Source organism: Balaenoptera physalus, assembly GCF_965194825.1.
Source record: "Balaenoptera physalus genome assembly, chromosome: 13".
Lineage (NCBI taxonomy): Eukaryota > Metazoa > Chordata > Mammalia > Artiodactyla > Balaenopteridae > Balaenoptera > Balaenoptera physalus.
The window spans coordinates 91,901,040-91,924,081 of NC_138892.1; the positions used below are offsets into that span (position 1 = coordinate 91,901,040).

General features: G+C 36.4%; 3 long non-coding RNA genes across 3 annotated transcripts in view; 2 read left to right on the top strand and 1 right to left on the bottom strand.

Annotated features, from left to right (window-relative positions):
- The window catches only part of LOC309641249, a 314,747-nt gene that overhangs the window by 82,312 nt on the left and 209,393 nt on the right, over positions 1 to 23,042 (bottom strand). The gene's annotated exons all lie outside the window — the stretch shown is intronic.
- The window catches only part of LOC309641246, a 265,172-nt gene that overhangs the window by 73,252 nt on the left and 168,878 nt on the right, over positions 1 to 23,042 (top strand). The gene's annotated exons all lie outside the window — the stretch shown is intronic.
- The window catches only part of LOC309641248, a 30,207-nt gene continuing 25,280 nt past the window's right edge, over positions 18,116 to 23,042 (top strand). The window contains exon 1 of the long non-coding RNA XR_014252578.1: positions 18,116 to 22,632. This is a non-coding gene — a long non-coding RNA (uncharacterized lncRNA). The remainder of the gene's footprint in view (positions 22,633 to 23,042) is intronic.

Consider the following 23,042-nt stretch of genomic DNA (forward strand, 5'->3'; position numbering starts at 1 on the left):
TTGTCTTTCTGATAACAGCTAACATAAAACATAAAATGTGGTGTGGGAAAATAAAAATGTTAAGCTATAAAATGGGATTAAACTTGTTATCAACTTAAAATAGACTGTTATAAATTTTTATATGTAAGTCTTATGGGAGGGACTTCCCTGGTGGTGCAGTGGTTAAGAACTTGCCTACCAATGCAGGGGACACAGGTTTGAGCCCTGGTCCTGGAAGATCCCACATGCCGTGGAGCAACTAAGCCCATGCGCCACAACTACTGAGCCCACATGCCACAACTAATGAAGTCCATGTCCCTAGAGCCCATGCTCCGCAATAAAGAGAAGCTACTGCAATGAGAAGCCCACGCACTGCAACGAAGAGTACCCCTGCTTGCCACAACTAGAGAAAGCCTGCATGCAGTAATGAAGACCCAACACAGCCAAAAATAAATAAATAAATAAATTTATATTAAAAAAATCATTCCTAACAAATATTAAAAAAAAAAACCTTATGGGAACCAAAAAACAAAATGTATGGTAAATATACAAAAGATAAGGAGAAAGAAATATAAGCATACCACTAAAGAAAGTCATCAAACCACAAAGGTAGAGAGCAAGAGAAGAATAAAAGAACAGAGTGGAACTATAAAAAATAGCCAGAAAACAATTAACAAAATGGCAATAAACACATACTATCAATAATTAAATGTAAAGATATTGAATTCTTCCATCAAAAGACATAGAGTGGGGGCTTCCCTGGTGGCGCAGGGGTTGAGAATCTGCCTGCCAATGCAGGGGACACAGGTTCGAGCCCTGGTCTGGGAAGATCCCACATGCCACAGAGCAACTAGGCCCGTGAGCCACAACTACTGAGCCTGCGTGTCTGGAGCCTGTGCTCCGCAACAAGAGAGGCCGCGATAGTGAGAGGCCCACGCACCGCAATGAAGACTGGCCCCCGCGTGCCGCAACTAGAGGAAGCCCTCGCACAGAAACGAAGACCCAACACAGCCAAAAATTAAAAAAAAAAAAAAAAAAGACACAGAGTGGCTGAGTTGATAAAAAAAAAAAGACAAATCTATATGCTGCCTACAAGAGACTCACTTTAGATGTAAACACACACAGACTTAAAATGAAGTGATGGAAAAAGATATTCCATGCAAACATAAACCAAAAGAAAGCCAGAGTAACGATATTTATATCAGACAAAATAGACCTTAAAACAAAGACTGTAATAAGAGACAAGGAAGGGCATTACATAATGACGAGGGGGTCAATCTCATAAAAGGACATAACATTTGTAAATATTTACTCACCCTACAAAGGAGCACTTAAATATATAAAGCAAATATTAACAGACCTAAAGGGAGAAATTGACAGCAATACAATTATACGGGATTTAAATATCCCACTTATATCAATGAATAGCTCATCCAGACATTGAATCAATAAGAAAACATTGGACTTAAATGACACATTAAACAACATGGGCTTACCAGATTTTTACAGAACATTCCATCCAAAAGCAACAGAATACACATTCTTCTCAAGTGTACATGGGACATTTTCCAAGATAGATCATATGTTAGGCCACAAAACAAGTCCACAAATTTAAGAGGGTTTTAATCCTCTTAAATCATATCAAGCACATTTTCCAACCACAATGGTATGAAACTAGAAATTAATGACACAATGAAAACTGGAAAATTACATATGTAATATGTATAGATTAAACAACAACAAATATGTATAGATTAAACAACATACTAATGAACAACCAATGGGTCAAAGAAGAAATCAAAAGAAAAACTTAAATGTATCTTGAGAAAAATAAAAATGAATATGTAACATACCAAAGTTTATAGGATGCAGCAAAAGCATTTCTAAGAAGGACATTCATAGCGATAAGTACATACTCCAACAGACAAGCCTCAAATAAACAACCTAACTTTATACCTCAAGGAACTAGAAAAAAAGTAAAAGCAAAGTTTGAAGTTAGTAGACGAAAGGAAATAACAAAGATCAGCACAGAAATAAGTGAAACAGAGACTAAAAAGACAACAGAAAAGATTGATGAAACTAAGAGCTGGTTCTTTGAAAAGATAAACAAAATTAATAAACATTTAGCCAGACTCATCAAGAAAAAAAGAGGGAGGACTCAAATAAGTAGAATCAGAAATGAAAGAGATGTTACAACTGACACCACAGAAATACAAAGGATCATTAAAGACTACTATGAACAATTATATGCCAACAAATTGGACAAACTAGAAGAAATGGATAAATCCCTAGAAACATACAATCTACAAAGACTTAATCATGGTGAAATATAAAATCTGAACAAATTGATTACTAGTAATGATGTCATATCAGTAGTCAAAACCTCCCAAGAAACAAAAGTCTATAAGTTTGACTATTTTAAACACTTCATATAAGTGGAATCATGCAGTATTTTTCTTTCTGTGACTGATTTATTAGTTCAATTAGCATAATGATAAATTGAAACCCTGTTCACTCTTGGTGGAAATGTAAAATGGTGCAGTCACTACAGAAAACAGTATGGAAGGTGCTAAAAAAAATAAAAACAGAACTGTCCTATGATCCATCAATTACAATTTGGGCATATAACCAAAAGAATTGAAATCAGGATCTCAAAGAGATATCTGCACTCACATGTTGATTGCAACATTTTTTAGAATATAAGATATGAAAACAACCCAAATGTCTATTGACAGATGAATGTGTAAAGAAAATGTGATACATACATACAATGGAATATTATGCAGCCTTCAAAAAGAATAAATCCCTACCATTTGCAACAACAGGGATGGACCTAGAACACATTATACTTCAGTTTATTCTTAAAAAGTTGATTTGACACTATGCTGCCCCATTTCAGTTATGTGGAATTCTAGCTACTGCAGTACCTACCTAGCACTAGTGGTATTGCTCTAAACATTCATTCATTCAAACAATAGTTTTTGTGCACCCACTATTTACTTGACAGGCATCATGGGTATTTGTGTGTGTGTGTGTGTATATATATATATATATATAGAGAGAGAGAGAGAGAGAGAGAGAGAGAGAGAGAGAGAGGTCATTTTGGTTCTCAAATTTCTTACAGTATAAAAGATAAGAAAGAAATAGAACAGTTTGGCATTAGTAAAACCATATAAATGTTGGAGGTCGATATACTTAGATTCAAACCTTGGTCTTAACTTCTTAACCACCAGATCTTGAGCACATTACATCAGGTCTGTGAGATTCTCAGTCTCTCCAACTGTAATCTGGGGTGAATGCTAGGGTTACTATAAGATTGTATGTCTGTGAAAAGTACTTTGCATTGTACCTGACCCTTAGAAAGAAATCAGTAAGAGGTAACATTACAATAGAAATATTTACAGGCAGTCATGTGACACAAGAGAAGATGGTCAAGGGAAGAAATAAGAGGCTTTATGGAGGGAGTGTTACAGTAAAGTAGTGGACTTTTCCAGGAAAGGAAGGGAAAAAACTCAGGTGGAGAAAGCAACATGAGCAGAGGCATAGATACTCACATGAGTGGGGAGCAGACAACAATTTAGTGTGGCCAGCATTTATGCCAGCAGATTGGCTAAGTTCTAGTACCTTATTGTTGGGCATTTATATGTGTCACCTAATGAAAAGTAGATAAGGTTTATGCATAATTAAGGAAGTTAACAGTGACCTTTACCTAATGCCTAGGCCTCAAATACACAGAAAATATGGAAGGCTATCATCTCTCTTAAGATGTGCCACGTGATATAGAGTTCTGTGTCATATTAACCAATATACCTTTTTTAGACATCTAGAGAAAGTGCTGACTTGCTTGGTTTATTTATTTATTTTTTTCTATTTCTTGCTCAGTCAGTCTCCAGTCTTGTCCTCTCAAATTCATTCTCTACTGCAGCTAAAGTGGCCAGCCAATCTAAATTACAAACATGGTATGTTGACCACACTATTTAAAACCCTTTAATGGCTTCTCATGATTTTAAAAATATGAAATTTAAACTTCCTAGCAAAAATGTCCTCCATGGCATATTTGTTACATCTCTCTCCAGCCATAAAGTTTTTGCCTTTTCTTGCTTTTGCACTTTGCAATAAAGGACCAAACTGGGCTCTGGCAGTTCAAGATGGCGGAAGAGGAAGAGCCTAAATTTACCTCCTCCCATGGATATAACAAATATATAGCTACATATGGATCAGTTCCCTCTGAAAGCAATCTGAGAGTTAGCTGAACACTTACTCCACTACAGAGGATAAAAAGGACCACATCAATATGGGTAAGAGAGACAGAGAAATGCTCTTACCAAAAATCCCACCCCCAATGTGGCAGCACACAATAGGGAGGGATCTCACCAGACAGGTACTTTTCTCGGGGGAGCAATGGATTTACACCCCAACCTCTGGGATCTACACCAGAGAAATAAGTGCCTAAAATTTCTGGCTTAGAAAACCAATGAGGCTGACATCCAAGTACTATAGGAAACGGAAGACTCTCCTCTTAAAGGGCTCACACGTGGTCCCACTTGCCCTAAGACCCAGAGAAATAGAAGCAGTTGAAAAGTGCCAAGACTACACAGGAAAAAGAGTAATTTGCAAATCTAAAAGCATTGGCTGGAAGATCGGGGGATGATAATAACACTCCCCCAAGACAGAGGTGCTGGTTGGTGCCACTTTTGCTCCCAGGAGGTGGGGAGGGGATCCAGGAGTGATTGTGGCACTATCTGGCCCCCTTGCTGAAGCTGGAGGACTCCAGCAGTTGCAGCATTCCCCTGCTCCCTGACTAGGGTGAATGGGTGTGAACAGTCACAACGTTCCCCTACTCCATAGCTAAAGTCTCTGTGCAAGTGCAGGTGGCTGCAACACTACCCCATCTCCTGGCTGGGACTGGCAAGTGTGAGTGGTTGCAGCATTAATCCTCTCCCAACCTAAAGCCAACTCAACACTCCCCTGTCCCGTGGCGGGGGCTAGTGAACGTAAGCAGCCACAACATCCTCCTGTTCCTGGCTTAAAGCCAACACATGCACACAGACAAAACACCCTCCTTCTCCATTGCTGAAGCCCACGGGTACACACATTCAAGTCCTTTTCCTGCTGCCTTTCTGAAGCAAGAGAGCAAGTCCCACCCACTCTCCAGCTACCTAGTTAAAGCCAGTTGGTAAGCCCAATACTCAGGGGACATCCCTTGATTGCCTGGCCCTGGTGGCCAAGGGGGCTGGTGCTCCTGACCTCTATGGGAATGCAACAATGGGAAAGATAGTTCTTGGTAGGCCACCACCCCCAGGGCACTGCACAGACAATAGACTGAAGCACAACCCCAGTCTTCCTATGAAAATGGCCTATTTACTTACCCTGAAGCTTTACCCTGAGAGACAGGCTACAGGTTTCCTACACATCTAGAGGCTGAGGAGGCACTTCCAGGAAGATAAGCAGGAAGGCACCAACCTTTCAAACCCACTTGATCCCACTATACCTTGACGAGACTTCCCAGAAAAAAGCTTATACACTAATCAGGAGCCCCAATTTTTGCAGCTATTGTCTAGGGGACATGAGATCTCTTGATCGGGAGGCCATCAGGAATTAGGATTGTGGCTCCACAGGACTATGTATATATATATATATATATATATATACATACTTTAAAAGTTGATGCCTGAGGGCCTGGCTTCCAATCAGCCTGAAACTAGGTGCAAAATGAGATTCCTCTCCTTGGAACACTGACAGATCTGGGCACACTGTCAACAACAAGGACATATCAAGAATAAATAAGCTTATACAGACAACCACAAAGACTCTAGAGACAAAGTGCTAGGGCAGGGTTGAATGAAAAGGATCATCACCTACACAAGGCCACTCCTTCAAGACTGAGAGAGAGAACAGTTTTGCCTAATATATAGAAACAAACATAGAGAGCCAAGTAAAATGAGGAAACAAAGAAAAATGTACCAAATGAAAGAGCAAGACAGAATGTCAGGAAAAGACCTTAATGACATGGAGATAAGTAATCTCCCTGATAAAGAATTAAAAGTGATGGTCATAACAATGTTCATCAAACTCAGAAGAAGAATGAATGAACACAGTATGAACTTCAACAAAGAGTCAGAAAATATAAGAAAGATCCAATCAGAGCTGAAGAATATAATAAATGAAATGAAAAATACACTAAAGGGAATTAAAAGCAGATTAGATGATACATAAGAATGAATCACCAATCTGGAAGGCAGATTAGTAGAAATCACACAATCACAGAAGAAACAAAAAAGAATTTTAAAAAATTAGGATAGTTTAAGAGACCAGTAGGACAACATCAAGCATATTAACATTCACATTATAGGGATCTCAGAAGGAGAAGAAAGAAAGACAGGAAAAGAGAGTGAGGGAGGGAGGGAGGGAGAGACAGAGAGAGAGAAAAAAGGAAAGAAGGAAGGAAGGAACAAAGGAAGGGAAGAAGGGAGAAAAAGAGGAAGAAAGGGAGGAGGGAAGAAAGGGGCAGAAAAATTATTTGAAGAAATAATGGCTGAAAACTTACCTAACCTGAGAAAGGGGACAGACATCCAGGTCCAGAAGCACAGAAAGTCTCAAACAAGATGGACCCAAAGAGATCCACAGTAATACACATTATAATTAAAATGTCAAAAGTTAAAGACAGAGAAATTTAAAAGCAGCAAGAGAAAAACAACTAATTATGTATAAGGGAACCTCTATAAGCCTATAAGCAGATTTTTCAGCAGAAACTTTGCAGGCCAGCAGGAGTGGCATGATATATTCAAAGCGCTGAAAGGAAAAAACTTACAACCAAGAATACTCTATCCAGCAAGGTTATCATTCAGAATTGAAGGAAAGATAAAAGTGTTTCCCAGAAAAGCAAAAAACAAAGGAATTCATCACCACTAAACCAGTATTACAAGAAGCATTAAAGAGACTTCTTTAAGTAGAAACAAAAGGCCATAACTAGAAATAAGAAAATATAAAAGAAAAAATCTCACTGATAAAGGCAAATATATAGTAAAGGTATTGAATCAACTAACTATAAAACTATTATAAAAGTTAAAAGACAAAAGTAGTAAAATCAGCTATAACTATGAGTAGTTAAAGAATACACAAAATGAAAAGGTGTAAAATATGACATAAAAACATAAAATATGGGGGAGAGTAAAAATAGAGTGCTTTTAGAATGCATTTGAACATAAGCAACTATCAACTTAAAATAGACTGCTTTATATGGAGATTATTAAATATGAACCTCATGGTAACCACAAACCAAAAACATAATAGAGACAAAAAATTAAGAGAAAAGAATCCAAACATAATGCTAAAGGAAAACATCAAACCGTAATGGAATAAAACAAGAGAAGAAGAAAGGAACAGAGAAGAATTACAAAAACAACCAAAAAACAATTAACAAAATGGTGATAAGCACATACCTATCAATAATTACTTCAAATGGAATTGTACTAAATTCTCCAATCAAAAGGCACAGAGAGGCTGAATAAATAAAAAAAAACCAAGACTCTCTTATATGCTATGTATAGGAGACTCACTTCAGATCTAAAGACACATACAAGCTGAAAGTGAAGAGATGGAAAAAGATATCCCATGCAATGTACATGAAAAGCAAGCTGGGTTAGTAATACTTATATCAGATAAAATAAACTTTAAAACACAATGTAATGAAAGACAAAGAAGGGCATTTCCTAATGTCAATCCAACAAGAGGATATAACATTTGTAAATATTTATGTGCCCAACAAAAAACTACCTAAATATGTAAGCAAATATTAACAAACATAAAGGGAAAATTGACAATAAAACAATAGTAGGGGACCTTAACACTACACTTACATCAATGGATAGATCATCCAGAAAGAAATTCAACAAGGGAAAATTGGCCTTAAATGAATGTTAGATCAGATGAACTTAATAGATGTATACAAAATATCCCATCCCAAATCTGCTAAATATACATTTTTTACAAGTGCACATGGAGCATTCTCCAGGGTAAATCACATGTTAGGTCACAAAACAAGTTTCAATAATTTAAGAAGATTGAAATCATATCAAGCAGCTTTCATGACAACAGTGGTATGAAGCTAGAAATCAATTACAAGAAGAAAACTGGAAAAAACACAAAGAGGTGGAGGCTAACCAATGTGCTATTAAATAACCAATTGATCAATGAAGAAATCAAACAGGAAATGAACAAAAACCTTAAGACAAATCAATATGGAAGCACACCATTCCAAAACCTATGGGACACTCAAAAGTGGTTCTTAGAGGGAAATTCATAGTGATACAAGCCTACCCCTGGAAAAATCTCAAATAAACAACCTAACTTTATACCTAAAGGAACTAGAATAAGAAGAATAAACAAAATCCAAAGTTAGTAGAAGAAAAGAAATGATAAAGTTCAAAGTGTTCAACTGACACCACAGAAACACAAAGGCTCATAAGAGACTACTACAAACAATATACACCAACAAACTGGACAACCTAGAAGACATGGATAAATTCCTAGAAACACACAACCTTCCAAGACTGAATCATAAACAAATAGAAAATCTGAATATACCTATTACTACTAATAAAATTGAATCATTAAACAATAATTAAACAGTTCCCAACAAACAAGTCTCAATGACCAAACAGCTTCACATTTGAATTCTACCAAACATTTAAAGAAGAGTTAATACCTATTATTCTCAATTCCAGAAAATTGAAGAAGGTAGTCTTTCAAACTAATTTTACGAGGCCAGCATTATCCTGATACCAAAACCAGACAAAGACACAACCAAAAAAAGAAAATTACAGGCCAATATCCCTGATCAACATAGATGCAAAAATATTTTTAAAAATATTAGAAAATCAAATTCAACAATACATTAAAAGGATCACAAACCTTTTCAGGTGGGATTTATTACAGTGATGCAAGGATGATTCAACATGTGTGTAAGTCAATCAAAGTGTTATCCCACATTAACAAAAGATAAAAATCATATGATCAGCTTAATAAACACAGAAAAAGCATTTGACTAAAATCAATATCCACTTATGATAAAAACTCTCAAAAAAGTGGGTATAGAGTGAATGGACCTCAACATAGTTAAAGCCATATATGACAAAGCCACAGCTAACATCATACTCAACGGTGAAAAGCTGAAAGCTTTTCCTCTAAGATCAGGAAAAAGACAAGGATGCCCACTATAATCACTTTTATTCCACAGAGTATTGTAAATCCTAGCCAGAGCAATCAGGCAGGAAAAAGAAATAAAATGAATCCAAATTTGAAAAGAAGAAATAAAACTATCACTATTTGAAGGTGACATGATACTATAGAGAGAAACCCCAAAGACTCCACCAAAAACCTATTAGAACTAATAAGTGAATTCAGTAAAATTGCAGGATACAAAATTAATATACAGCAACCAGTTATGTTTCTATACACTGTCATCATAATAATGAACTATCAGAAAGGGAAATGAAGAAAACAAATCCCATTTACAATTGCATAAGGTTGTAAACTACATAAGGTTCCCTGTACACACCAGGCTCTTTCAAACTTTGTGCATTTTCTCATCTCTCCCATGCACCTTGAATACCCTTTTCCCCGTCATTGTCAGCCTAGCATTCTTCAAGACATGTTCAGATGTCTTTTCCTTCCCTGAAACCCAACTTGGATTGAGAGCATTTCCTCTGTGCTCCCTTAGAACTTGTATCCCTGTTACTTGTTTTCATTTCTCCCATTGGAATGTAATTTCCTGAAAGAAAGATCTTTTTTTTTTTTGCTTTGAAGTATAATGATTTTACAATGTTGTGTTAGCTTCAGGTGTACAGCAAAGTGATTCAGTTATACATACATACATAACAATTTTTTCAGATGCTTTTCCCTTATTGGTTATTACAAAATATTGAGTATAGTTCCCTGTGCTACTTAGTAGGTCCTTGTTGGTTATCTATTTTATACATAGTAGTGTATATATGTTAATCTGAAACTCCTAATTTATCCCTTCCCCCCCTTTCCCCTTCCTTAACCATAAATTTGTTTTCTATGTCTGTGGCTCTATTTCTGTTTTCTATTTAAGTTCACTTTTATCATTTTTTTAGATTCCACATATAAGCAATATCCTATGATATTTGTCTTTGTCTGGCTTACTTCACTTAGTATGATAATCTCTAGGTCTATCCATGTTGCTGCAAATGGCATTATTTCATTCTTTTTATGGCTGATTAATATTCCATTGTGTATATATATACCACATCTTCTTTATCCACTCATCTGTCGATGGAAATTCAGGTTGCTTCCATGTCTTGGCTATTGTAAATAGTGCTGCAGTGAACATTGGGGTACATGTATCTTTTCGAATTATGGTTTTCTCTGGATATATGTCCAGGAGTGGGATTGCAGTTTCTTAATCATTTCTGAGTAAGTCCAGAACAATTACTGCAAAAATAGCAGTTCCCAGACTATCTTATTTATTTATAGCCTCTTGAGTTGAAAATATTTTCCATTGAAACTATATATATATATATATATATATATATATATATATATACACACACATGTATATATGTGTGTGTGTATGATTATATACATACATATGTATATAATCAAGCTGGCATTGAATAGGTTAAAGTTAGACCTTCTTGCTGGTTTTGATTTCATGGATTATGGTTAACAGGATGTATAGAGAAAAATTAGTTTACAGCTAATAATACCATTATGAAACACTTCAACAACCAACATTTTCACACACATTAAAACGTCTACCATATGCCAGACCTAGGAGCCTGGGAGAACCTTCCAAGGTAGATAGCCTTGCTTAGCAACTGCTACAGTCCTTTTCTTCTGAGGACAGTATATATTTTGAAATGACAGAATGTGGTTAGTTCTAAGGTCTCCCGATAGCATTTGCATCTCATTATCTGATAAAAGGCAAGAGCACACCTTTATCACACTTGGCCTGTGATCTGATGCAAGGTTAGGAATTTGTTGATAGAGTTGAGCAGATGCCTATCCAGAAAGTCTCTAACTATGATCTTGGCAAGAAATATTCTATGAGAAAGCTAACAGTTTTGCCTCATAATCAATTTTGCCTTCAGGGCTCCAACAACTCTATTTTTACTCCCATTTTTGCTCCATCTGCACAAGAGTTGAGCTGCTGCCACCAAATCCACCTGATACAATTCATACCATTTTTCTCATCAGTCAGTCATTCCCCATTTTTGTCCAACAGCTTTATAAGAAACTGTATTCTTTGGAAGCCAAGTGCAGTGACTCTCCTTTGTTTTTAAACACTCTTCCTCTGAAAGCCATCTGAGTTTTTCATTTCTTTCTACCTTAGTGCTTCCCTGTGTGTGTGTGTGTGTGTGTGTGCGCGCGTGCACACGCGCATGTGTGTGTATGTGTAGGATTGTACATTTCTGAGCATTATTAAGACCCTTGCTAGTGTCTCCTATGAGTATGTCTTCACTGAGAGAGTTGTGATATCAGAAATGCCATCTAAACCAGAGTGCAGAAGATATTATCAACCGAGTTTAACCATAGATTGGTTTATCCTTTTGTTCGTTTCTTAGGAGAAAGGAAAATATAAGCATAGTATTTCTACAGGAATTGCACGATAGTTCCTCCATCTCTAAATGAGTGGTTCATCTGCCTGCCAGCAGGGGAATTTATACAAACTGCCCAATGAGACTCCACCTCTAGACACAGCCTTACTTGGATAGCTCCCCCCAGAGGTATTCAATATTGTAAATATCTCATCCTTTATAACCAATATAAACTTAAGTTTTCTTTGTAATAATTTGCAAGAGAATACTTGCTTTGAAATCTGAAAGAACTGGGTTTAAATCCCCGGTCTGCACTGAAATTTATTATCATGGAAATGATAATACTATCTTCATGTTCCTTCAAGGATTAAATGACAGAATGTATCAAACATAGCAATATATGAGATTTTTTATAGTTGTCTATAAAATGCCTTTTCCTTAAAATGGAATATGAGGGGAGTCTTTAATTATTTGCAAAAGTCAGAAAACACAAAGGCAAATGAGTTTTGTTCACTAAGGCCAAAAGGTTCTCTGAATCTTAAGCAATATGGAGCAATTACAAAAGACGCAGCAAGAGCCCCTGCATGGTCTAGCAGTCACCGAGGCTGAGCATGGTATGTAGCCAGGAGTCTGCTGTAAGTGGTGAAGAAATAGGCTCTGGAGTTAGGCTACCAATTATAGTCATTTGATCTTGGGCAAAGAACTTTATCCCTCATGTGCTTTAGTTTCCTTATCTCTGAAATAGCTTCTGCCTCATAAGTTTCTTAAGAAGGTTTAGAGTTGATACGTTAAAGCATAGGCAGAAGAGGAACAGGGAAGCAGAAAAATAAAGATGTCATACTGACCAGCTCTCTAGACCTAACAGAGTTTACCCGGACCTGAGCACCGATCTTTCATTTTCATATGACTATTAAGAATAACTATGAACTTTCCACATGCTGAAATTTCATTGGTGTATACATTACAAAACCGTTCCTCCCAAGTGGTTTCTCTTTTTTAAAAATTTACTTTATTGAAGTGTAGTTGATCTACAACGTTGTGTTAATTTCTGCTGTACAGCAAAGTGATTCAGTTATGCATACATATTCTTTTTTGTATGCCTTTCCATTATGGTTTATTACAGGGTATTGAATATAGTTCCCTGTGCTATACAGTAGGACCTTGTTGCTTATCCATTCTATATATAATAGTTTGCATCTGCTAATCCCAAATTCCAAATCCATCCCTCCCCCACCCCCACTCCCCTTGGCAACCATATGTCTCTTCTATATATCTGTGAGTCTGTTTCTGTTCCTTAGATAAATTCATTTGTGTCATACTTTAGATTTCACATATAAATGATATCATATGGTATTTGTCTTTCTCTTTCTGACTTACTTCACTTAGTATAATAAACTCTTGGACCATCCATGTTGCTGAAAATGACATTTTTTCATTCTTTTTAATGGTTGAGTAATATTCCATTGTGTGTGTGTGTGTGTGTGTGTGTGTGTGTGTGTATACCACATCTTCTTTATCCATTCATCTGTCAATGGACATTTAGGTTGCTTCCATGTCTTGGCTATTGTATATAGTGCTGCTATGAACATAAGAGTGCTCGCATCTTTTTGAATTATAGTTTTGTCTGGATATATGTCCAGGAGTGGGATTGCTGGATCATATGGCAACTCTATTTTTGGCTTTTTGAGGACCCTCCACCCTGTTGTCCATGGTGGCTGTACCAATTTACATTCACCCAAACGGTTCCTTTTGCTTAACCCTCTCTTCCCAACTGTTTTTCATAAAAGGTACACATTCTTCCCTAGAAACTTCTAGCATCTGCACATTTGATGAAAACTGGGCTCGGAATTTAACTCTTTATTTCACTGGTTTATCTTTTCTCTTGCTTAGTTTTTAATCATGATGACTTACATGTAAAAACCTACAGGGATATTTCCATTCTGTTTTTCATTCTTACCTTTTGACATATTTTTAAAGTTTCAATTCAAATATTTTTGATGAAACAAAAATACCAAGCTTTTAGATATTCCTTCACACCCTATTCAAATCATCTCAAATCATAGAGACTTGTGATTCTTAAACCATTCATTCTAAAAGAAGGAAAAATAGATCAGTGTAGGGAAAAAGAGTTGGAAGCAAATATTGGTGCAAACACTTATCTTAAATAAGTTTTGATTACATTTCTTGTAAAATTATAGTTTTAGGAACCAACAGATTTTGACTGATAGCTTCTATTCTATTTAAATCTGATACAGCCAACAATGTGTCACAATAGTGCACATTTTTCTTACTGTAGTTAAGTCAAGACATGACTTATTTGGAACAAACATATCTTTATACCTCAGCAGCTGACTTCAGCTTTATTTAAGAGAACCAACAGTCGGGCAAAATTTAAAGGAACTGACCAAGACCAAGCAAGAGAAACACGAGGCTGAATGCTCTCAAGATCCTCCTGCAGAGTAAGCTTTGTTTTAAATGAATGTGGTGTCTCAGTTCAAATCTCTGAGTTTGGGGATCTACGATAGTTGGTAGTAATTCTACCTTCCCCCTTTTATGTCTTAATTATATTTCATAATCATTCTGTTATATGTTTTGTTTTAACATGTAAGCCCTAGGTATCCCTGTGCCACTGCAGAGAAGGTAGTCTCATGAAGGTTATGAGAAGGCTGGTCAGCAGGGCATACCATTTCCTGTTATAAGCTGTTTCTAAGATATAAATAGAAGCTTTTCCAGGACTGCAGCTTGATGCTATATTGGGAATCATGTAACATTTACAATATACTTCCATGTAAGACAATCTTGTGCTAAAGCATCGCTAAAAGAGACAGAGCCTCTGGGGTTCACCACATATGATATTCAGAAGTAGTGGCAAGTCCAATCTCCTATTTTGATCCTCACTTCTTATTATGGTAAGTAGCTTCCTGATTTTCTGCCTTGTCCAGCTAGCATTGCAGTATTTTGCCCATTAGAAGTAGACAGTGAACATTCCTCCTAAAATTCCATCTACTTGATCTGTAGCTACTTCAATGGAATTTAAACTAAAGATTTTTAAATATAGGATGAAATATTTAAGCTCTTTTTGAATGAAAGAGATAGGTTTAATTCAAAAAGGGAAAGAAATTTAATTCAAGTATATAAAACAGTACCATCCAATGATCTAGAAACTTTCATGAAGAGCTACTAAGAATACCCCAAATTCTAAATTTAGGTACTCATTGTACTATATTATAGTTTACTATAAATTTTTACTCATTGTTTTCCTAAAGAATCTGCATATTTCAGTATCTCAAGTTTTTTTGCATAAATTCTAGATGATGTTTGACATTTTAAACAATTCCTGTGAGGAAATCTTATAATTCATATGGAAGAAAGATGTGCATGATTAAGATATTTGTGAAGCTGTCTAATTAAAATAATTTTGTGAACTTGTATGCTGATGTCACTGTGGACATATTTCCTTAACACTCTGAATTTTATCATATGTTTAGAGTTATAAATGTAATTCTTAACTCGAAGATGAAGAAAAAAGTAGTAACATGATGCCACATGTAAACCTGAGGATCAATGATAAACATAGGGCTATAGACAAAATTCTTCTCAGAGACATCAATGAACTTAAAGATACCCCAGGATTTGCTGGCCCAAGATCTGGAAGAAGACAAGAAATCAGAGACAGAGATATAAGCTCAGGCACTCAAAACACACTTATCCTAAGAATATTGTCCATTCCTGTAGGAGTAGTTGACAGGCTGAGCAGTGCTTTAGATGGCCTTGTGGGACTGCAGAAATAAAAGCCAAAATCAGGAACTTGCTAGAAGAGGGAACATTGATAATGTACCCACTCCAAAGGGTGATACCCATAAAGTAAGCTGGAATAAGCAAACCCAACCCTCTCTTGAACATGCAACCTATCATCTGTTGGGCCCAGGAAGCTTAACTCTTGACTTTAAGTATTTCTGAACCTGTAGGACCCTTATGCAGCCTGAGAAAGCCAACGAAAATCCTCTGTGAAGGATGATATCATATGAAAGTCATCAAAACTTTTTCCAGACAATTTTTAATATATCAATACTATTATCACAAAGTTGGATAAAATCAGGTACACAGGGCTTCCCTGATGGCGCAGTGGTTGAGAATCTGCCTGCCAATGCAGGGCACATGGGTTCGAGCCCTGGTCTGGGAAGATCCCACATGCCACGGAGCAACTGGGCCTGTGAGCCACAACAACTGAGCCTGTGTGTCTGGAGCCTGTGCTCCGCAATGAGAGAGGCCACGACAGTGAGAGGCCTGCGCACCGCGATGAAGAGTGGCCCCCGCTTGCCAAAATGAGAGAAAGCCCTTGCACAGAAACGAAGACCCAACACAGCCAAAAAATAATAATAATAATAATAAATAAATAAAATTAAAAAAAAAAAATCAGGTACACAAGTAAAGGCAATATCATGAGTGAAAACCAACAGACAAAAGATAAAGAGCTTTCCTTGGCTTGAGGGTTCCCCTGCTCTGCCCAGGCAGGAGAGCTAATTCATAGCCCCACCCACTACTGGCCTCATCTGACCAGAAAGTGTGGCCAGAAAGCCTAGAAGCTGTGTAGCCCAGCAATGCTTGAGCAGAGAGTCCAGACAGGCAGAGATAATTGTCTGCAGAGCAAAGCCAGTGGCCCTGTTTGGCCAGAGAACTTGGGTTGCAGATTGGCTTGAGTCAAGACCACAAACAAAGAGCCTTCCTGGCCTTGGAGCTGGTTTTCCTGCTCTGCCCAGGAAACTAATTTGTAGCCCCACCCATTGCTGAATACAGCCTTCAGCCTCTCAGACCAGGGAACCTAACCAAAGCACACAGGAAGCTGCATAACCCATCTAACCATGCTTACAGTGACACTTGAACAGAGAGCATAGCCTGTGGCTTTCTCCATCTGCAGAGCAAAACCAGTGGCCCTGTCTGACCAGGGAATTCAGTGTATAGGTTTGCCTGATTTAGGTCCCCAAACAATGAGCCAGGCAGGTCATGGGGCCTGTCCTGGCAAGCACAAGTGCAGGGAAGCTAATTCATAGCCTTGCCTACTTCTGGATAGTACCCATGTCGGTTGTCTAGAAAGCCTGACCAGAGAGCCTAGACAACTTCAGAGCCCATCCTACAGCCTCACTTAGGCAGGGAAGCAAGCCAGTAGTCCTATCCAACTGTTCTCAGCCAGGAGCTACCCCCATCACCTAAGAGCTCAGACTGTGAGCTTGTCTCAAAACAGACGCTGATAATGAGCTCCACCTGCCAAAGGACATTACCAGTAGATACATCTAGAAATTAAAGCTGAGCTGACTGGCGAAGAACTGTCTCTGCCAAATCAAACTTGTAAAGTCTGGAAGAGGAAACCACTTACTCAAATGTACAGATACCAATGTAAGGAATCAAGGATCACAAAAAAATCAGGTAAGCATGACACCAACAAAGAGAACTAATAAAGTTCCGATAACTGACCCTAAAGAAATGGAGATCTATGAACTGTCAATTCAGAATAAACTTCTTTGGGTCCTCCCTTCTTTGGGAGGACCCAAAGAAGTTTAGTGAACTACAAGAACACAGACAGACAACTAAGCAAAATTAGGAACACAATGCATGAACAAAACAAGAAGTTCAACAAAGAAAAAGAAACCATCAAAAAAACCAAAAACAAAACAAACAAAAAAAACCAAACAGAAATCCTAGAGCTCAAAAGAACAATGACTGAGCTGAAGAATCCAATAGAGAGTTCAAAAGACTCAACCATGCAGAAGAAAGAATGAGTGGTCCAGATGATAGGACATTTGAAATTATCCAGTCACAGGAGGAAAAAAAAAAAAAAAAACATACCTATACACATTATGGGAATTCCAAAGACAGAAGAGAAAGAAAAAGAGACAGAAAGTATATTTAAAGCAATAATGGTTGAAAAGTTCCCAAACGTGGGGAGAAAAATGTACATCCAAATCCATGAGGTGCAAAAAGGTTAAACCTAAACAGGGTTACACAAAGACACATTATAATTAAATTGTCAAAAGTCAAAGATAAAGAAAGAATTTTGAAGGCAGCAAGAGTAAAGAGAGATGTTATATACAAGATAACCTCCATAAGATTAATTAATAGTAAATTTCTCAACAGAAACTCTTCAGGCCAGGAGAAAATGGGATGACATATTCAAAATATTGAAAGAAAAAATTGTTAAAAAAGAATTCTATACCTGGCAAAAGCTGTTCTTCAGAACTGAAGGGAGATAAAATCTTTCCCAAGCAAACAAAAGCTGAGGGAGTTCATCACCACTAGATCTGTCATACAAGAAATGCTAAAGGGAATTCTTTGAGTGGAAGTAAAAGGATGCTAATTCCCACCATAAAAACATAAGAAGGTAGCATGAAACTCACTAGTAATGGTAAATATATAGTCAAAATTAGATTCTGTAATATGGTAATAGTAGTGCACAATTCACTTACAAATCTAGTTTAGAAGGTAAAAAACAAATGTAGTAAAAAATAACCATAACTACAATAATCTGTTATTGAATGTACAATATAAAAAACATGTATATGTTTATTATATATATATTATATAATAAAAAAGTGTCAATTCATCAAGAAGATATAATAATTCTAAAAATTTATGTACCCAATATCAGAGCACTAATATATAAGCAAAAACTAACAGAGCTAAAAGAAGAAATAAACATTAATACAATAATAATTGGTCACTTTAATTCTCATCCAGGCAGAGAATCAATAACAAAACAGCAGATTTGAACGACACTATAGACCAAACAAACCTAACAAACATATACAGAACAATATATCTGACAAGAGCAGAATACACATTCCTCTCAAGCATACATGGAACATTTTCTAGGAGAAACCATACGTTAGTCCAGAAAACAATTTTTAGTATATTCAAGAAGACTGAAATCATATCAAAAAAACAGAAACAAAAACAAAACAACAAAAAAAGAAATATCAAGTATCTTCTCTGACCACAGTGGTGTGAAACTAGAAATCAATAACAGGAGGAAAACTGGAAAACTCATGAACACATGGAAATTAACAATCTCCTAAACAACCAATAGATCAAAGAAGAAATTAAAGAGGAAATTTAAAAGTATCTTGAGACCAACAAATGGAAACACAGCACACCACATCATATGAGATGCAGCAAAAGCAGTTCTAAGAGGAAAGTTTATAGCAATAAACAGCTACATTAAGAAACAAGAAAGATTTAAATAAACAACTTAACTCTATGCCTTAAGAAACTAGAAAAAGAAAAACAAACTGAGCCCAAAGTTAGCAGAAGGAAAGAAATAATAAACATATATACAATGGAATATTACTCAGCCATAAAAAGGAACGAAATTGGGTCATTTGTAGAGATGTGGATGGATCTAGAGACTGTCATACAGAGTGAAGTAAGTCAGAAAGAGAAAAACAAATATCATATATTAATGCATATATGTGGAACCTAGAAAAAATGGTACAGATGAACCAGTTTGCAGGGCAGAAATAGAGACACAGATGTAGAGAACAAACATATGGACACCAAGCAGGGAAAGCGGCAGAAGTGGTGGTGGTGGTGGGATGAATTGGGAGATTGGGATTGACATGTATACACTAATATGTATAAAATAGATAACTAATAAGAACCTGCTGTATAAAAAACAATAAATAAAATTCAAAAAAAAGAAGTAATAAAGATTAGAGCAGAAATAAATGAAACAGAGAAGAGAAAAATAATAGAAAAGAAAACAAACATGAGCGTTTGTTCTTTGAAAAGATAAAATTGACAAACTTTTAGCTACACTATCCAAAGAAAAAAGAGAGAGGACTCAGAAACAACAAAATCATAAATGAAACAGGAGACATTACAACTGATACCACAGAAGTACAAAGGATCATAACAGGATACTATGAACAACTATACATTAACAAACTGGACAACCTAGAAGAAACAGAAAAACCTTTAAAGATATAAAACCTACCAAGACTGAATCAGGAAGAAATAGAAAACCTGAACAAACTAATTACTAGTAAGGAGATTGAATCACAAATCAAAAACCTCTCAACAAAGAAAACCCCAGGACCAGAAGGCCTCACTGATGAGTTTTACCAAACATTTAAAGAAGAATTAATACCAATTCTCAAACTCTTCTAAAAAGCCGAAGAGAAGGGACTATTCCCACACTTATTTTATAAGGCCAGCATCACCCTGACACCAAAGACAGTAATAGACACTATAAGAAAAGAAAACTATAGGCCAATACCCTTGCTGAATATGGATAAAAATTTTTCTCCATAAAATACTAGCAAACCAAATTCAGAAGCACATTAAATGGATCATTCACCATGATCAAGTGAGATTTATCCCTGCGAAGCAAGGATGGCTCAACATTTATAAATCAATAAATGTACTATATATAGAATGAAAGAAAACAATAATATGATCATCTCAATATACACAGAAAAAGCATTTCACAAAATTCAACATCTGTTCATGCTAAAAAGTCTTAAATTAGGTATGGAAGGAAAGTACATCAACATAATAAAGGTCATGAATGACAAACCCACTGCTAAGATCATACTCAACAGTAAAAGACTGAAAGCTTTTCCTCTAAGATCAGGACCAAGACAAGGGTGCCAACTCTCACCACTCCTATTCAACATAGTACTGGAAGTCCCAGCCCAGCAACCAGGCAACATAAAAAAATAAAAGGTATCAGAATTGGAAAGGAAAAAGTAAAATTGTCTCTATTTGTATAATAATTTTACATGTAAAAATATCCCAAAGACTACATACACACACACACACACACACATACACACAGATCTAATCAACAAATTCAGTGAAGTTGCAGGACACATAATTAACATACAAAAATCAGTAACATTTCTATATACTAACAATGAATTATCTGAAAAGGAAAAAAAGAAAATGATCCCATTTAGAGTAGCACAAAAGCAATAAAATACTTAGGAATAAATTTAACCAAGAAACAAATTTCTCTACAGTTTTCAGTGATCTCTACACTGAAAACTACATGACATCAATGAAAGAAATCGAACAAGATACAAATAAATGGAAAAAAATCCCATGTTCATGTGTTGGAAGAATTATTATTGTTAAAATGTTCATAGTATCCAAAATGGCCTATAGATTCAACGCAATTCCTATCAAGATTCCAAAAGTATTTTTTAAAGAAAGAGAAAAGCAACCCTGAAATTCATTTGGAGCCACATAAGACTCCAAATAGCTAAAGCAATACTGAGAAAGAAGAACAAAGCTGGAGGCACCACACATCCTGATAAACTATATTACAAACTAGAGTCATCAAAACAGTATTATACTGGGATAGACAAATAAAGCAATGGAATAAAGAGCTTAGAAGTAAACTCATAAATACATGGTCAACTAATATTTGACAAGAGAGCCAAGAATAGTCAATGGAGAAAAGACAGTTTCTTCAATAAATGGTGTTGGGGAACTGAATATTTACATGCACAGAAATGAAACTGGACCCCTATCTTACACCTCTTACAAAAATTAACTCAAAATTGGTTAAAGACTTAAATATGTAATACCTGAAAGTATAAAACTCCTGGAAGAAAGCATAGGGAAAAATCTCCTTGACATTGGTTTTGGCAGTAATTTTTGCAACAAAAGCAAAAAATAAACAAGTGGAACAACATCAAACTACAAAGCTTCTGCAAGGCAAAAGAAATCATCAACAGATTGAAAAAGAACTAACATATGATCCAACAATTCTACTTCTGGGTAAATATCTGAAGGAAATGAAATTACTATCTCAAAGAGATATCTGTACTCCCACATTCATTGCAGCATTATTTACAATAGCCAAGACATGGAAACAATCTAAGTGTCCTTCAGCAGATGAATGGATAAAGAAAAAAATACAATGGAATATTATTCAGAATAAAAGAAGCAAATCCTTCCATTTCTGACACCATGGGTGAAGCTTGAGACAATTATGCTAAATGAGATAAGTCAGAGAAAGACAAATACTTTATAATTTCACCTATTTGTGGAATCAAAAAAAAAAAAAAAGGCCAAATGTTTAGAAACAAAGAGCAGATTGGTGGTTGCCGGGGGCGGGGGGTGGAAGGGTAAGAAGATGAGTGATGGTGATCAAAAGGTACAGACTTTCATTTATAAGATGAATAAGTTCTGGTCATGTAATGTACAGCATGGTGACTATAGTTAACACTACTGTATTATATACTTGAAAGTTGCTTAGAGAGTAGATCTTAAAAATCTCACCACACACACACACACACACACACACACACACATAATAACTGTGTAGGGTGATGGAAGTGTTAACTAACCTTATTGCAATAATTATTTTGCAATATGTACAGATATGAAATCATCACGGTGTATACCTTAAACTTACACAGTGTTATAGATCAATCGTATCTCCATAAAACTAAAAGAAAAACATTTAATCAATATAAAAAAAGTATTAAAGAGATACTTCACATTCTTTTTACTAAATCTTTGTAATCCTGTGTATATTTTAAATAACAGCACATGTCAATTAGGACCAGCAACATTTCAATTGTTCAGTAGACACAGGTGACTTGTGGCCAATGTATTGCATGGTCTAAACACTCCAAGACATGAGACTTTTGTGCAAGAGATAAGCAGATTTTGCATATGGAATTACGTAATTGTAGCCACGGGATGGATTGTAACAGATTAAATATGACCACAAATATTTTGCAGCTCACCCATTAAGTAGTGGAATCTATTTCACCACTCCTTGAAGCTAGGCTCACCTTCTACTTGCTTTGACCAACAGAATGTGACAAAAGTGGTTTTGCATGAGTTCCAGAGCCTATTTTAAGAGTTCCTAATTCTCAAGAAGATTTCTAGCTTTTCTTTCACAGTCTCGGAAAATACCCCTGCTGTTTAAGGAGGCTGGGCACCAACTACTGAAAGACGAGAGATTTTCTAGGTCGATGATCATAGGCAAGAGGGAACACCCAGACTGCAGGCATGTGAGTGAGGTCACCTTAGAACCGCTGCCTCAATCAAGCCACCAGAGGACTGCTCTGTGTAAGCCCAGGTGAGACCAGCAGAAGTGCCCAACTTCTCCCAGCTACCCTTTGTCCTTTCTGTCACTGATAATCCCCAAACAGCCCTCTTCACTACCTACTGGCATTTATTTGGCAAGGACACATCTGTGAGGCTACTACTTCCTAACATTCCATATGGAAAGGCATTCGATCTATTCTCAGCCTTACATTCCTAAATTGAATAAGAAATGCTGTAATATTTTCCCTTTTCAATGTTAGTTCTAAGACCTCTCTGATTCTCTAGCTCTCTATTCCCCTCCACAGTTTAGCAATCTTAGCTTATATGGTGGTGGGGTAGGCAGCTGCTTCTGCCCTATTACTTATTTTCCCAGTTTTTTCCTGTCTTACAGCTATTCAGTGAGAGCCTTCCTTTGAACAATGCCTAGCTGGCCACAGTGGG